Source organism: Stegastes partitus, unplaced genomic scaffold (genome assembly GCF_000690725.1).
Source record: "Stegastes partitus isolate 25-593 unplaced genomic scaffold, Stegastes_partitus-1.0.2 Scaffold1896, whole genome shotgun sequence".
NCBI lineage: Eukaryota > Metazoa > Chordata > Actinopteri > Pomacentridae > Stegastes > Stegastes partitus.
In genome coordinates, this window is record NW_007579627.1 from 35544 (window position 1) to 54325 (window position 18782).

The window sequence follows — 18782 nt, forward strand, 5'->3', positions numbered from 1 at the left end:
GGGGTTCAATACATCCACATACAGCAGCTCTTTAGTTTCCTGAACATCCAACCAGACCGCTGTCTGTGTTCCGCGTCCTGATGCTGCTCAGACTGCTGTGGAGCTCCTGTGGTGACGTAAGGCTGCATCACCGTCATGATTGGTCGATTCCAGCGATTGACACCGCCTTCGAATCGTGAGAGCCAATAGAATGTAGCGATAGCCACCAGCATGAGATTGACAGCACGGTTAGCCAATCAGAATCAGCAGGACGCCATCTTGAAGACGAGCCGCTTGCTGAGCGAGTGTTCCCTCCTTAGCTCCCTGAGGCTAACGAAGCCTCCAAAAGACGCCCGGAATGATTTCAGTGTAACACGGGAAATAGTACTAACTGCTTCCGGTGTGGATTTACCGATAAAATAAACTTTTCATGGCTGAACAGCGAAGGTAAGAGACATGTTACAGCTCCAGTGTGATGAAGCGGTTTGGGTTTGTGCTGTTCTTTAAGTTGTTTCTCGCTGATGCTTTGATCTCAGAGAGCTTTGATGGACGTGTCTGGACTCTGTGGACCGTCTGGTTCCGTCTGAGGGCTGTTGGTGCGTTTAGCATAAAGCGCTGGAGCCAGAAATGTGGCGAGTGGGTTGACTGGGTGGCGCTATGTCCATGTCCATGTGTGATAGTTCATTTAGCTAGTGTGTGAGTTGTGTTTGGGGCGTGTACACATGGCTGATATGTTCTGGCAGCCCAGGTTCTGCTGTTTAATGTGATGTGCAGCATCACTATAGTCTTTCATGATGAGTGCTTTGTTTCACACTATTGACAACGATGCTAACCACCGAGCCTGATTCAACATTTGATTTAGATATTTTTTAAAATTCTAACTTTGTTATACTGTTTTTATCCTGAGGTCTCTCTCCTTCCATCCATGGCTGAAGTGTTTCCACAGAGGTGCAGGACTTGATGTTGCAGTGAAAATGAGCCGACAGTGAGTATAACTGTAACAGGAGCTAATAAGGCCCCAAACTGCTTGAAGTTAGAGGATTAAAAACAACAACAACCGCATGAAAACATCTTCATCCTCCAGTGTGCAGCTGTTGGATGGGTTCCCCATAACAGTAGGAACCAGAAAGGCAGACAGTGGAACCAAATCATCCACACTGGACAAAGATCAGATAACTGAAATCAGTTTACATGAATCTAACCAGCATGGACAAGTTATGAGTTTACCTCAACACTGACCAGTACAGCCAATAGAATGACTTAAAAACGATTGCTGTCACTTTCTCGATGGCTGCTGCTGGAGTTCAGCCCGAGATGTGGAACATGACTGCTGTGAGTTCTTGCAAGCTAAGAGAAGTGAAGATGTGTTTACCAGAAGAACAGCTGATAACCACACAGCTGATAGACACACGTGTCAGTGGGACATTTAAACTTTACTGGCAGCCACATGTTTGCAGGCAGAGAGCGGCGGCCTTATCGTCCTGCAGGCGCTGCGCCCGGCGATTAGCAGGTTATCTCCCATCCTGCACTGGAGGCTCGGCCCCGCGCTGAGACAGGAAGGAAGGCCGGCGCAGTGACTCAGTGGCTCCGAGCCACACGGAAGAACAACGGCAGAGATAGGTCCAGGCCCACCGAGCCATTCTGCACGATGGAAAAACACACAGGATCCCACCGACACGACCAGCATATCAAACACATGCCAAAGAAAGAGGGGGGAGCTGGGGGCTCCAGAGAGGGAGACAGGAACAACTGTTCGCTGGGGCTCCCTCCTAAGCCCTCTGCATGAGGCCTCTGGCTGCTCTGGCCTCGCTCCTCTTTGCCTGCATCCTCTCTCATGCAGGACATCAGTCTGCAGAGGTACAAAAGCAATTCTTGTCAGTATCACTTGATCGCTTTCTGCTGAGCCTGCCAGGCTGCACTGTTTGCATCATACTTTCCAGATTGAAACATGTGGGATTTTCAGACATCAAAGTTATTGAGAGCTAAGTGGATGATTGCTTTGAAAGTAGTTCTGAAAAGCAATGCCATGAGGGGCTTTAGGTTTTGCTGGCAGGACGTTCTCGGTTCTGTCTAAATAAAACAATACAGGTCGACCTCGAGTCTGATCCCTGCGATGCCAAACGCCTGCAGAGCTCTCCTCCACCGATGCCAGGATCCAGCCTCCCTCATCTCCTACACATCTACCTCCCCCCACATTCAGCCGAGTATTTTACTGCTTTAATTACCAACAAAAGCCCCGATTTTATTTCCTCTTAGGTTAACAGCATGTGAAGTATACGATGGAGAAACAGTTCTCCGGGATGCAGGATGTCCCAGTTCATCAGGAGAACAGCCTGTTGGCCGATGCCCCCTCTGGCTTTCATCAGAATCAAACTCTCCTTGTCAGACTTGCCCCTCAGCACGCCCTTCACTCACACTGAGCTCTGCGCTCACGCTAAATCAACAACATCTCAAGTTTTCCTGTTTCTGCTTCGCACCGTTCTGTTAGAATTTCATCAGAAGGCTTTGACTCTGAATATTAAATCTCCCCACACTCTGCTGTCTGTGACAATTTGGGATTCCTCTCTCGGCTAAGTCAAAATAGCTCTCGGCACACAATGGAACGGCGATAACAATTATCCGGAGATGTTTTGGCTCATTTCTGACAGAACACAGATGGCACAGACGCACTCATCTGCATGCAGGATTGGACCTTTCCCAGCCATTCACAAACAGCCACCTTCCTTTTTATCCAATAACTCCGGCGCCACTATCGTCACATCTAGTTTCAGAGGCTGGTTATGAATCCCGCTGTAATATTTTGCATAATCAGACAATGCAGCGTCAGGGCCCGGATTCCTGTTACAGGGAAATTTAAGCCATCACTGCAGCCAGTGATGAACCAAACTGTAAGCTCTGAGCAGCATCAATATCTGAATTTTGCATGTGACCTGTGGAGAACAGTCCCTGCAGTCATTTAAGCTGCATGTTTGGTGCCAGAGACGGTGATGCTGTTGAGGACACTGTCTTCATCTTCTCTTAACTGAACCAGACGATGTTTTTTCCTGAACGCCCCATCATTCAAACAGCATTATTATTATTCATTCAGCTTTACTCTCCGTTCCTCAGATCGCTGTGATGAAAACGTTTTTATTTTTAAGCCGCAAATAATTTCTCACTGAGAATAATTTGGGTCCAAAACTTAATCAGAACCGCACAGACAGCGTGACATTTGGGTCTGAGTGAAAAATCCATGCGTCTGCTGTGCTGGTGGTGAGTGAAAAAATCATTTATGTAAATTTCGGTACTGCAATTATAACAACCATTTATTTTCTGTATCATCCAGAGACCGGCTGAACCGCTGCTCTTATCTTCTGGGTAAACATCTCCCAAATGTGAGCGGCGCAGGAAACCCGGCAGACCAACGGGAGATTGAGACTGATGGGCAGCTCCGACTTGGACAGCTGGTATGACAACTAATTATTTGTCCCGAGGTGTAGTAATGGGTAGAAGTCTATGGATAGCTTAGAGACAGGAGGCCAGCCACGCCTACATCTGCAGGCAGACTGGGGATCACAGCAGGTCTTCTGATCTTCCTCAATGTTCAACACAGAAAACTAAATATCAGCACAATCAAATAGGATGCCATCAACATTTTTACGTCATGCAGATGTTTTTGGTTGTGATTGTTGGTTAGAATAATTCTGTCCTAACTCAGTAATCACAGGAAGTTGGCCCTCCGTTGCCACGGTTATGACAAATCTCAAGATGAACATCGTTTCAGTGGCTTCTGATTCCCATAGAGGTCTTAAAACTGTACTATTTTATATGTATTGATCCAGCTATTCTCCTGTTCAGTCTTGCTTTTTTAAGCATTTCATATCTGTTTTATATCTAATAGATTTCATATTACAAACTGATTTTACAGCTTTTTATCCCATCGTCTTGCTCCTGTCATCTGTTGTTGTCTTTTAACACGTCGGTCACTTCTGACATGTTTAAAACTTGCCATATAAATCACTTTGATAAGATCTGATTGGATTTTGACTCCATATCTGCCCCCACATGAGCGGCTCAAAGGGATTTTCTCATTTCTTCTTCCTGCGTGGTTAACCAGTGGAACTCTGTGTGTACTGCTACTAATACAAAAGCCGACCAACTTCTGAGGGATGCGTTTACTTTCACCTTCAGTGACGTAGGAGCGTAACTGCTGCCTGTCGGTTGCACTTCCACCAGAGCACCGTTGTGGTGGGAAACTCCACTAACCATGCAGCCGGCGAGGACTTTGTTGAACTGACCTTTTACATTCGATTCCCCCCCCCCACACACACACACCTTGCCGATCAGTCCTGAACACGTCATGGGCCGGTTGTCTTCCGAGCAAGAACCACTGCAGGACTTCTGAGCACACTCAGGTCTAACACACATCTTTATGCTATTTACAGTGTGCACACAGGTGCCCTGTTTTCATGGACAGCAAAAACACTGCTGCGGTTACCTGACACAAACACCTTCTTGTACTTTACATTGCAAACAACGCACTTCTATCCCAGGATGTGTTCTATAAATAAAACCTCTTTTTTTGTTATATAATCATCCAGTCAGAAGGTCAGGAATGAAGGGTGTAGCTCTGATAATAACTTCTCCTTCATTCAGTCATATTTACCTCTGATGCAACAGCAACACCCTCACATCTGTGCATTGTGGATGTTTCATACATTTAGCAGGAATCTGTGCAATATCAGTATTTTCTAGTCATGGACGGATCTTGTTCTACATTGAGAGGGATTTGGCCAGGGCCTGGAGTTTTTACATGGAGGAGAATCTGTCCCGATGGAGATATCTTATTTATTGTTTCACTGTTGTCCCTGTATATATATACATGTAGACAACATTGTTGGTAGCCCTCGCTTAATGAAAGAAAAACCCACAGCGATCACAGAAATAACTAGAATCTGACAAAAGTAATAATAAATAAAAATTCTATGGAAATTAACCAATGAAAATCAGACATTGCTTTTGAACTGTGGTTCAACAGAATTATTTTAAAAAATAAACTCATGAAACAGGCCTGGACTAAAATGACGGTCCCCTTAACTTAATATTTTGTTGCTCAACCTTTTGAAGCGATCAGACGTTTTCTGTAACTGTCAGTGAGACTTGTGCTCCTCTCAGCAGGTGTTCTGGTCCACTCCTCATGAGCACACTGATCCAGGTGTCTCAGGTGTGAAGGCTGCCTTCTCCAGACGCCATGTTTCAGCTCCTTCCACAGATGGTCAGTAGGATCTAGATCAGGGCTCATAGAAGTCCAGTGTTTTCCTCTTAGTTGGGTGTTTCTAGCTGTGTGTGTTTTGGGTCATGATCCTGTTAAAGACCCCTGACATGCAACTAAGACCAAGCTTTCTGACACTGGGCAGCACATTTCATGCCTGTATATATATANACAACGGTCACAGAAATAACTTGAATCTGACAAAAGTAATAATAAATAAAAATTCTATGAAAATTAACCAATGAAAATCAGACGTTGCTTTTGAACTGTGGTTCAACAGAATTATTTAAAAAAATAAACTCATGCAACAGGCCTGGACTAAAATGATGGTCCCCTTAACTTAATATGTTGTTGTTCAACCGTTTGAGGCGATCAGACGGTTTCTGTAACTGTCAGTGAGACTTGTGCTCCTCTCAGCAGGTGTTCTGATCCACTCCTCATGAGCAGACTGATCCAGGTGTCTCAGGTGTGAAGGCTGCCTTCTCCAGACGCCATGTTTCAGCTCCTTCCACAGCTGGTCAGTAGGATCTAGATCAGGGCTCATAGAAGGTCAGTGTTTTCCTCTTAGTCATTCTTGGGTGTTTCTAGCTGTGTGTGTTTTGGGTCATGATCCTGTTGAAGACCTCTGACCTGCGACTGAGACCAAGCTTTCTGACACTGGGCAGCACATTTCATGCCTGTATATATATATTTTCATACTGTCCCCTTTACTGCTGATGCAAATTTCCCTGCTGTGGGAGCAACAAAGAACGACCTTATCTGCTCTAACTCACAAAAAATACGTCCTCTTTGGGAACACAGCTGAGTATCTGTGCACTCAGACTTTCCTGACATTTAGTTCATGCTGCTCATGGACGCTGTGGTTGTTTTTCATGTGGCTGGATGTGTGTGAAAAGTCTTTGATCCCTATGATAAACTAAATCAATCTCATTTACATATTCAGTGGACAAAAATAAATGAGCACCTAAATTTGGATCTAGATCCACACATGACTTATCTATTTAGGACCCTTTACTAAAAATATGAGCAACACCCAAGAGCTGCTTCTGATCCCTGCGCAGCACACTGGACTGACCTACTTCTATTAGCCCACTTATCCAGTCATAGCGCTGTTTGCTCACTCAGCAGCTCCATTAGAAATGTGAATGATAAGGATAAGTCAATAAATAAATGAATAAAATCACACCCACCCATTCCCCACCTCTGTGAGCTTCTACAGAAAGAGCAGGCGGTGTTTTCTCCTTCTGCCGCACCACAGCGCGCTCTCGGTGCGCCGGCATCTCTCCGTATCAGGTGCGCCTCCATCATTCGCTGCAGGGTTTCAGGGGCGGAGTCAGCTCCAGGTCACACCCCTACACGAGCACTTGGTCCACGGGAGAGAGAGAGAGAGAGAAAAGAGCCGAAGGAGCGCACAGAGCACCGTCCGTCACCGCGCACTGCTCCAAAAAATATGATCCCGACAAGAGCCGCTCCTGCGCTTCAACCAACAGGACAGCACGCTCACTGCGACTAATCTCAGCCGAACTCACTGACCATCGCAGCCCGCGGTCCTCATTCAGCCACTCTCCTCTCCATTCTCTGCCTCTCTCTCTCCGTGTCTTTCTGCGCTGGATCTTTCGTGCCAGAAAATGTGCGTGGAGAGCGATGGATGTGAAATTGAGGGCTGCAGCAGTTCGGATGAGGTGCGCACGCTGTCGGGCAGCATGAGTCCGGGGCTGAAATCCAATCCGGACCTTCACCCCTGCAAGCCGGGCCAGAAATTCCGCGCCGCGCTGCTCAGATGCCGCTCACCGGCTGCTGCCGCCGGGATCCTCAGCTTTGGGAACGTCCTCAATTACATGGACAGATACACCGTAGCCGGTAAGAGCCCCTCTCTCTCTAACACACACTGTTCTGCTCCTGTGGGCAAAGTGGATCAGTTTTCCTTATTTGCTGGACTGATTGTGCGCTAATTGCCTCCCAGCTCACCTCAGCTGAGGCGGGCGGAACAATGGGTTTGCCCAAGCGCAGTGGACTCTGTGTTGAAGCCGCCAGGCTGCGAGATTGTGCGCTCTGGGGCGCTGATTAAATCAAACGCGATAGCCCGCACGCCCCTCTCTGTCTCTCAGAGAAATGCTTGACCAGTAATGATCGTCCCCCCCGGGGCTGATAGATGATTGCAGATCGATCAATGAAGGCGATCAGCTCTCCATCCGCGGACCGGGGCTGCGTGCTTTGGCACCGCGCGTCTGTGTGATGTCGCTGTGGGCTCATCTGTCACAGCGGCTTGAAGGAAAATGAGCAAGAGAGAAGCTCAGAGTCAGGATGGAGAGTCAGTAGTTAGTTGTTGGTGGTCTCTTGTCAGACGTTGCTGTGAGATGAGGCCATGTGCTGTTAATCCTGCTCAAGTGTGCGCATGTCCTCAGTGTGGCTGAACATCCACAATTAACGTGTTTTATCAAAACTGTGTGCAGAAGGAAATTAATGGTCTGATAAATGAAATGACTGTGGCTACTCAGAATAAGATAAATGACAGAATCTGAAGGAAAAATATAGTTTCTGTTAATAAAATGCAACAAAAAGGAAATAAAACCAGTAAAACCTCATTTTATTTTGTAGTTACTCAGATATTTCAAGTATTTCCCTGAGGTTTGCACCAAAGGCATCAATAAAGTTCTATTCTATTCTATTCTATTCTGTTCTATTCTATTCTATTCTATATACTATTAGAGATTCATTGTAAAGCAATAAATCCACTGTTACACTTTAATGAATCTGTGCAAATAAAAAAAATCCCATTAGAGCCACATTTTATCCTTATTAGAGCTGTTTCAGTATTTAGGTAGCTGGATTTCTATCTGTAGTCCTTCTATTAGGGGTTGGACATTGGATGTTGGCACTGCATGGGTTAAAAATATTGCTGCAGCATGAGAATAGAGGGAAGTGTGTTCACGGGGGCTCTTCTGTGCAAAGAAATGCTTTCCTGGTTAAAGTGCAAGTTTCTGTGGCTGCTCTCGCTGACTGACTCACGTTAACCGTCTACATGAAATTATTGCCGGTGACGTGTGCTTCTTATTTGTCTTTGTTATCTTACAGCCGTTTTTTATTTGTTTATCTGAAGAAATTGTTAGAATTTCCCTCTTGGCACATAGGAGTGGCTAATTCAAGCAGAACAATGTGTACACTTAAGCAGCCACATGCCAGCAGCCCATCATCCTGAAGGCTTCAGGTCCAGTCCGTCAACTGTGAGCCACCGAGCCCCGGGCGCCTCGGTCATCATTACAGCAGGACGCCTTTAGCTGCTCAGCCTACAGCCACGGCTGGAATGTGTTGATGTACAGCAGCATATCTGATCTTAGCATCTTCAGCCAGCACTCAGTCACAGCAGATAGACTGAGAAGCTCCTCAGTCATGCGTGAGTCAATCAAGCTCTCGGTTTGTACTCCGGTCTGCTTCGATCAGAGGAAACCCCCTCATTAGGGGGCTCAGGAGCCACTCTATTCTTCTCTGGCGTCTCCATCACGATGCTGCTTCTGCTGTGTGCACAAAAGAAATGTCATGAACAGCGAGAGAGAAAATCCTCTGCAAAGCTGTAAACTTGTAGCGGAGGAGTGGCTGAGGAGGGATGAGGGTGGAGGCAGGGAGGAGAGCGATGGGGTCGGAGGGGAGGAGGAGGAGGAGGAGGAGGGCGGTGTTGGATGCAGCATCTCGGGCTAACCCTGGTGGGGAGAGGCTGTGGTGCAGAGGGGAGGGTGGTGGGTGGTGGGGGTCCCTCCTCCGCCGCTAACACCTGACCGCTGCCGGACAGTTGTGCATTATGCATGGGCAGCATGTGCGTCAGAGCCTCACACAGAAGGAGGAGCGGCGGCGGCGGCGGCGGCGACCATGTGGATCCAACACAACTAATACACACACCATCGGCTTATCTGCCATTTTGCCTCCTCTGTCTGTGCTCTCCTGCAGTGTGAGCTCCGTTGCAGTAGTAATTAAGTGGTGGGAGCAGTGCATCTGTACACTACATGGAGCTGCATGATGTATCACAGTAATGCTGGGCTGTGTGACTGTGCTTAATATAAATGGCTCTGATTGTTGCTTCGGCTTGTCCAGGTGAGATTTAGTGTCACTTTCCATTTTCCAACTCCTTGTTTCTTGTGTGCCGTCAGTTTCTTTCTACTTTCTTTTCCTAATTCCCTCCGGAAGCAGGTACCCATCCCAACTCATAGATCTTGATGTCAATTAGGCGAGCATGAGCGCACACCCACACAACGCACACACACTTTAGAAAAGACCGTTTCAAGAGGGGCTGAATACGGGAGGGAGGGGCTGACTGCTGCAGAGGCCGGCAGGCAGTCGGAGGGAAGTGGAGGCAGAATGCAGGCGGCATTGAGCGAGAGCGAAGCCTCCCCCCCTCTACACCCCCCGACGTCAAAAGGTCTTTGTACCAGCAGCCATTACTGTAGTGTGTGTGGATCACTAAAGCATTGTCACAGAGAAACAGGGTGACCATTCTGGACACCGCCGCTATTCTCATCCACAACAATGATGGGAAAATTGCACCCGGCAATGCACAGCAACAGTGTCAAAGACTTGGATCTTTCTGTTAATCCCTCGTGTCAGAGGTGAAACCACACACACACACACACACACACACACACACTCACTCATAAAACAACAGCAGCCACAAACTGCCGTTTATGATTCCAACACTCGGCTTATCCAAGATGATGGTAAGAACCACAAAAGAAGTCACAATGTCTTTTTTTTTTTTCACGGGTGGTTGTTTTGTTCTGGATCCGATAGATTTACTGCCAATATGTTTTATACAAGACTTGAATATTTAATTGCACCACTTTAGAAGGAGGGACGGCTTCAAAACAAAGTAATTATATGAGAGTAAGCAAAAAACAAAAAAAACGTCAGTATTGATTCCATCATTTGTGTCCACCGACTTGGAAAAGAAAAACACTGTGACACAAGCAGACTATACATAAACTTTTTAACTTTTCCATCCATCAGACTTCTTTTTCCAGCCCCTGTTTGATATCGATTTCACTGGTGTAATGCAGTGTGTTCAACCAGACATCATCAAAGGGCTACAAGCAGCTCAGATTTCTGCAATTTCCATATTTCTGTGTTGTGCAACTGGCAAAGAAACAGACAGTGATCTGGTTTTACTCAGACACACTTACGGGGCAAATCCAAGTGTGAACATGCACAGAAGAGGCCTCTATTAAGTTTGAGGGGTGCTGAAGCGAAGGAGGTGTGAATGACAGCGCTGAGCGTGGGTTGGACTTCAGGCCGAGCTGCTGAGCCGCGGGTCAGGCCCGACCCGGAGCGCTCCCTCACAAGACTGTGCTTGTTTTTACGCCTGTCTGTGATGCAGACGGGGCAGAAACGAGGAGCGTCTGGGACACCTGTCCGGTTGAAGCCCATCGCTCGCCTCTCGTAGCATTTCAGAGCGTCACTGTGGAGGAAAATGAGATAAGAGAAAACAAGAGAGATTGGAGTGGAGGCCGGATGAGCTACGACGCGCCGGCAGGGTCACTTGTGTCTGGCCTCTGGAAGCAGCCGCCCAACCCTCAGCCACTTATATTCCATTTGGAGTGCATAAGAGCTCTGAGATTTAGGGGGCAACTGCGTTTAATTTAATTTGAGGTGGCTCTGAAACCTTAAATCCCGGTGTTGGTCCCTCTGTAGTCCCGCAGCAGACAGTCCAAGCTCCTCGACAGCTTATCATAAAGAGGGGATTAAGTGTTTTCTCAGAGAATATGAGGATATGCGAAGCAGACACGCAGCACTTAAAGTTATTTGCTTGGTGAGTAAGTAAGCCCCGATGTGTGTTAACTGCAGCCACCCCCCTGTGTGCAGGCAAAGGGACGACTTGTGGGGTTCGGACTGGAGCCTAATCTGTTCTGAGCAGAAATGTTGGGGAGCAGCAGATTAACACTTCTGCCGGGCGCCTTAAGCTGAGTCGTCTCAGTCAAGCTGTCATTTGAGGAATACCTCCAAACAGGGTCCCATCCCATTGGACAGGCGGAGGACCCGTCGCATGTGAACTTTTGGCATCTTGCATTTAGACACAGATGATCCCGCGGTAATAATCCTCTTAAGTCAAGCTCTTTGTTACACAGCAAGAAAAAGATGTGGCGATCTATCCAGTCTGACAGGCCGGGCCGATTAATTCCTGTTAGCTTTGTCCAGTTTCCTTTGTGGCCGCTCATTATCAGCGTCCACGTCGGCCCGAGGCTGCCTCTGCATTAGCATTTCCACTTCAGAGCTTGTTTCCTGTCTTCTGCATGTTTTCCTCGCTTGTTGTCAAACACCGAGCCTGTGTTTGTGCTCAAAATGCAAGAAAGCAAGCGCTCCACTTTCAGTTCCTCAGAGACCGTCGGGCAGAAGAGAAGTGAACACGGTGTAGGTGTGTGTCTGGGAGATTTGTGAATGAATCGATATCTGCATAAATACGAAGCAGATAATGATGTCACAGCTGAACGTAAGGTGTCTCTGTGACGGTTTTGAAGCTGCCGGTGGAAACAGACCACAGCAGGTCGTCTCAGCAGCAGAGAGCGTGTCGGGAGGAGGATGAGGAGGAGGAGGAAGTGTCGTCTCGTTGCCGAACTGTGCGAGAGGTTGTGTGGGCCACGCTCGAGCCGCTTCAGGGTTTAGCTGTCGGTTGTTTCACCCTTCGCTCCTCTCTCTATTTCACCCTCTCTTGTTTTATAGCGTTCACATTAAAGGTCCCCGAACAACAGCAGAGGCATTAAAAAGATGGAAGGGCCCCTAGTAATTTACTTTATAGGGTTACTGCCTCGCTCTCGCTGTGCTTTTTCCATCTGATGTCGAGCTGTTTCAAATTAGACAAACTGCTCCGTACAGTACGAATCCACAGCTCTTTGAAAGGAGGTTTCATTTCTTCAGCACATTTTCTTTTTTTTTGCTAAACTTCAACATCCTGCTGCAAAATCTTTTATTTCACTGCTGACAGCAAAATATCAGTGCTACTCAACAGATGTTAAAACGAGCCCTTAACAATTACACGACTTCCTACCGAGTGGACTTTCCAGACTGGTTTCTCACAGATATCCCACTAATCTCTTTATGTCTATATCCTTGCGTGCCGTTCCCACTGCTGTGAGAAAACAGTCTGTGTGTTCTTTAGGCTCCGGTTTAGCCGACGTCTGTAATAGTAACCGATGGAATTAGACGGAACTTCTTCCTCTGCCAGTTCGGGTTCTTTCATGTGGCTGCTCCAGATTTTACCATCAAGCCGACGCGCTCCCATCACAGCGGCGTTCACCCCGTGACCCCGGCAGCTATGAACCAACCGCTTCCTGGCTCTGCGGACGGCCGGCCGCTTTGGGGCGACTCTTTCACTCGTCCCCTCTTTACAGCTGTTATTTTGGCATTAGCCCAACCTTGCATCCTCCGTCACTCGTCGCAGCTATGAGGCCGTTACATGCGCTGCATTCTGGACGGGGTATTTTTACCCCAGTGTTGCCTCTGCTGGTGGTGACAGCGCAGGTGTTCTAAAAACAAATGGAAGTTAGTTATTGTGCTTGAAGTGATCACCGGCAGCACAGGCAGCAGCGTCAGCAGAGGATGTGCCGCATAACTCAAGGAGGCAATTAAGGCACTTTGAAACCCGGAGTGCTTCTTTAGTGTAATTTGCATCTGATACGGTGCTGCTTCTCCGAGTCACAGCTCCCGTACATGATGCGCATTTCTGAGCGCGGCTTACACTTTTACAGGTTCACAAATCTGCTGGAAACCACAGAAGAAGTACTCAGGGTCTTTACTTCCGAACTTGCCTGATAATCGTAATCCAGTGACAGCTGTGTGAATATTAACAGGGACACCACACACAGGGATGAGCAGCACAGCCACCAATCAATAAGGGTCCATAACTAATATTTAGAATTGATTCATTTCTAGTAAAAGTTGCTTAGTGTCACAAATTCAAATAACAGAAACTCCAAACTTCATTAACTTTTGGTTTGTTTATGATTTACTTCATTTTAATTAGCAGAAACTTTTGAACATTTATCCTTACGTCCTGATTGGCTATTGCTTATGGCTCTTAACCAATCGGATAGCGCTGTGGGCGGGGCTTTGCTCCAGATCACAGATTATAGATGGAAAGAGGACCCTGCTTCATAGCCAGAGTAGTGCATCAGTAACTGTATTTATTTGATTAAAAAGAAAAGAAAAAACAACCTAAAAAAGAAAACAACACTGATCCCTACATTGTGCTTAAAGCTCACACACATAAAGCACATTTCAAATTCAGTGACGTACAATTTATGACATTATTTATTCATAAATCTGCTTAGAAACACCTGAAACAGAACCTCTCACCTCTGAACATGTCTGCACACACTCAGGAAAACTTTAAAATGTGCAGATTTTCAGACATGTTCTGAAGTTAGAGCTACATTGCAAACAGTTTATAGCTAATCTGGAAAACTTTTAGTGTTGCCAGCTTTCCACAATGTAAATAAACCTCTAAGATGTGCCCACGGCTCTGCTGCCATGCATCCACTATTTATTTTCAACAAGATACAGGCAGATAAGGCAAGAATTCGAGGGCCTGTTTCAACACACTGGTCATTCTCTAATCAGTCCAGCTCTTAACCGGGCTTATCGTTCAGCTTCCAGTAGTTTAATGAGTCAACTTGTAAAAGCCTGAGTTGCTTGCTCGGGACCCCCATTGATCTTTGTCCTGTGGAGCTGATTGGTAGCCTGATAATCACCGGCCTCCTCTTTGTCATCATCCCAGGAGTGTGGACATAAGGACGAGGAGGTGCTGTTTCCTTTGGTGTACAGAGTTTGCTTTAGGATTACAGCCCCCGAGATAAGGCTCGGTCCGGCGGGGAGCTTTTAAGACATGTTGGAGTGACAGGAAAAATGAGTCATGATGAGCGGAGGCGGGCCGGTGGAGGGGGATTCTTCTTCAGCCTCCGTCCAGCGCTCTCCAAACACTGATCTTCAAAGTTTAAGTTGCGCCCCTCCCTTCCTGCTCCATTATCTAAATAGATTGGAGTGTTTACCTGCAGAAAATGCTGAGATTTGGCTTTTTTTTTTTTTTGGTGCAGACGGGAAAAGCTGGCAGGAAGGAAGGAGGAGAGGTTTGAGATGCGTGGAGCACTTTGCTGTGTTTGACACGCTGTCAAAAAGCAGTTCATCCTCACTAAAATAAATGTGATATGAAAAACATTTCCTTCACTCCCTGCATTCCGTTTCTTATGATAATCACAGCAGCTTGTAACGGCTAATGACAGAACCATAGAGGATACAGTGAAAGCACGTTTAGCGTGTAGCATGCTCTGATTTTTTGGCTGTCGTAAATAACACCAGAAGCAGAATAACAGCTTTATTTGCTGAGCAGAACCGTCAATACTCGTGCAGACCCATTTTTTTGTGCGCCAGACAGATGACCTTTTCACTGCTCAGACTCTACTGTAAGCTTCCCTTTCCTCCAGCCTCCCCGACCGCTGTGGCGCTCGCACACATTTCAACACACACCAAGACAGAAACGGAAAAACAACACAAAGCAACACAAACAAGTGAAATTTCTGTGTTGTGAAGGTCACATTCAGTTGTTCCCCTGAGCCCGGTGCTTTGGCCGCTCATACATGCAGTGAAGAGATGGAAATAGAAGGCAATGCAATCCATTTTGTGTCCTCGCAAAGTTACACACACACACACACACGCTGCATATTGATCAACACAACATCTGCTTGGAATTTGCCGCAAGTGATGAAATTGTGCCGTCCTGAGACGTGCCGAAATTGGATTTTTCTCGGACACATTAACAAGTTGTTCTTGAGAGGATTGGAATCTAATATTGACCTGCTTGCACCCAGCCGCTGTGAAAGCAGACCTGCAGCTCGCAGTAATATTAGCTCTCAGCTCCTGGAATCTCCCGCAGCTGCTAGAATAATATTTTGAGTGTATTTACAGGCGGCCCCTATATTTGAAAAGCCTCCTTTCGTGAGGAAAAAATTAATCTTTTTCCCTCATTTGCATGTGATAGAGTAAATACTTGGAGCCCGGCGGAGGGGTTATTTAATCTTTTATATCCACCAGTCGGGCCGTGGATGAGGCTGTGAGTGTGTGTGTGTGCGTCGCCTCACATGTCTCATCAGCTCTTATTTTTATTTGATTTGTTGATATCTGTCATGTCGTCAGAGCTGGACGAGATTGCAGCCGGATTTTCATTACTGTGTTTGGTGTATGTGTTGCTGTGTGATGAATGCGGGTGTTGACCTCTGTCAGAGTTTTAGATCTTTCTGCTAATGCCCTGGGTCAGAGGTGGACACACACACACACACACACACACACACACACATGCACCAGCAGCACAGAGTGGGTTTTTTTTCTAGAGTTAAAGGTTCACACTTAGGATTGAATTCCTCTGAGAATGTGTCATCGGTTTTATGTTTCCAAGGCATCCGCGCTGTCACATAACAACACACGCTGTATGTGCGGATATTAAACTTAATGTCGGGCTGCAATCTGGCATCGTCACATCATTTTTCCTCATCAGTCCAGCCTCTAATTTAACTCTGCGATTGCATGTGTGTGTTTTCCTGTCTGCTCTGTGGGAGAGTTTGCTTGTGAGACAATGACAGGCTGAGTTTAGTTGTTTGTTGCTGCAGTGCAGTTGTGCAGCAGAACGCTTCGTCACACCTCACCGACTCCACCGACTATTACAACATTCTTTTGATTCTTCAGCGCCATAAATGTTTAGTGGTGCATATTTAAATACGTAGCTCTGCAGGCAGCCTTGTCACCGCGCCGCTTCAAAAAGACGAGGTGTATTAATCACACTGAACGTATTAATCTGTTGGGTTTTGTGGCATAAAATGCAACGGTGCTTTTTTTTTAATGACTCATGTTTAGTGATGTTTTAGGACACTATGCATGACCTAAGCTGGCACTCGGGCGGGATGTTGAAGTTTCAGAGCTTCATGTGCATATTTTGGATGCTAGTTTAGTGACTGACTGATAACTGTGTGTTCCCCGAGGCGACTGTGCGGCAGGTATGTGTGCTGTTCTTTAATGACACAGGTATGTGCAGGAAGTTTAAGAGGAACAAAAAAAAAAGTTTCCTTGGGGTGTTTTCCCACGCTACAAAGAACTCCAGCTCACCTCACACCCTGCGTTCAGACAGAAAGCTCAGTTTTGGGAAAAAAAAGCGGGGTCACATTGTTACAGGAATCAGATTGTGTTTAATAATCATTTCCGCTGCAGCACCTCAACAGATTAAAAAATGGCTTCCGAGGTCGTTCTTTATGAGTTTGTGCAAAAAGACATATTTGGGTTTCTCTGAGAGTGTTTGAAATAGCGGGAGGAGGTAATGAAATGCATATCTAATTCATGAGACAGTGAAGGATGAACCTCGAGTCCCAGCTAAGCTGTCCTCCCAGTAAGTGGGATGAGATTGAGTTGAAAATTAGTGCGTGCCCCTTGAATGAAGACACAGTGTGAGAGGGGCATCGGTAGGATTGCTTTTGAGTGTACGGCTGCAGAGAGGTCACCTTGACGGCATCAGAATGAAAATGCTTTTATATGTATGATCGGTCCTCCCTCGGGCTGCAGCTGGGATGATGGGAATTCAGGAGGAAGATGGGAAAAATATGTTTGACATTCATAGATATATATATGAAGTCCCATTGTGGCATTAGAGCTGTCCGGGTACAGGCATCACACTGAAGCACGCTCGCTGTCTGCTAAAGTAGGTAGGAGTGGCACCTATATCTCATTAGCTATGGCCCAAGTAGAGTAGTTTTGGCTTCCGTGGAGAATCATGATTGATGTGTGGGAGTAGCAAACAAACTAATTTATGACCAGTGTAATCACAGTGCACATAAAGCCTAAATATGGAAGCAGTCCTGGTTTCATCAGTCATACTTAGCCTCTGTCCGATCCAGTCGAGCAGCCCTGGAACAATGCTAAATTGCGTGGCAGCGATGTGGTGACATCCCCGAGCTGGAATCAAGACACCTGAGGCACGATTAGCTCCTAATGACTGAGTGTTGATGGGAGTTTAGTGGCTCAGGCCAGTGAAGCAGAGAATCGGTCAAAGTCAGTGTTTTTTTAGTTTCACTCTGTTTGTTTAAGTAATTTTCTCTAAAAATGACCTTTTTTTCCCCCCAAATGACAAATCAATTCAACCAAAATACATGCATTCTCACTTATTTCTAATAATGATAATAAAAAAACAACAACAAACTAGAAATTCTTGGAAATTTTAGTTGCAAATTAAAGCTGAAATAGTGCCATAAATATTCAGTGTGTGGAACCAGCTGGGACCCTGTTTCTCCATTTATTCCCCACTTTTGTGAAACCCATGCGCCGCGATTATCCACAGCAGATAGCCACGCTGCGCCTGTTTGGTGCTAAATTGAGCCGAAAATACAAAATTTAGCCACTTTCCTTCTCCTTTTCTCGTGGCTTGGGGTCACTTTGCACAGAAAAAAACGCTTTGAGGTCGAGACAGACAGCGTGACGGCCTGCAGACGTCTTATCAGGCGCGAAATTTGTTGGTTTTTTAAAGTTAGAAAGGTAAAGTATCAGATATGTAAATGAATGTGTCAGCACAATGTCGATCCCAGTAATTAAAAGTGCTTCGTCCATTAAGTCAACAGACGTAACAAAGGCAATCTGGACTTTATGTACAAGTTCCACTAATCATGCAGCAGGATGTTTGAGTCCATAATGGATTCCCATCATCCTCATAAAAAGACCAGAAGAGCAAGTGAGGAGAGGAGAAATGAAATCTCATTAAAACACTACATAATAGCTTTAATCCCCCTCACTGTTATGTAAAGAAGCGCTGGGATTACTGACAGGGTTTTTCAGATACAGATGTGCTGGCTCTGGCTGTGTGGTGGCCTCACACACACACTCACACACACTCACACACATGGACACACTAGTGAACTACCTGGTACATGAACCTACCTACCGCTTGCTATTTTTAGCAGAGAAACTGTCTGTATGTTCACGTAAAGCATACATTTCCATAATTTAAAGGAGCACAACGTCGTAGGTAGAAGGCTGTGTGTGTGTTTCTGTGTATATATATGCATACATCTGTGTGTGTCGTCTATTTTAGCCACACTAGCATCCAGTGGTTTGTTGGTCTGATGATTGATCGGTCCACAGATCCACCGCTTGTGTTTCCACCGACATGTCCAAACAGCGATCGGATGGATTACCATGAAAGTATGCACAGACAATCGTGTTCCCCAGGGGATGAACGACAGTAACTCTGGTGGTTTCAGGGATTTTTCTTCTCTAATGCCTGTCAAGAGAAGCAAAGCATTAGCTTCACATGTGGTTATTGTTCATCAGTAAACATTAGAACGCTCTTCCTGCTTCTAAATTATTATTTGAAAATGTATGTGCTAGTATGAAAGCATTGAGGAGATGTATATTTTATGTACTTTCTGGCCATCTGTGAGCCTCCAGACAGTTTTCGGGGGGTTTCTCAGCCCAACACCATCCGCATCACGTCTCGATTAAATCAGACCGGATGCTGTTCGGGCGTCTCAAATGATTTTCTCCG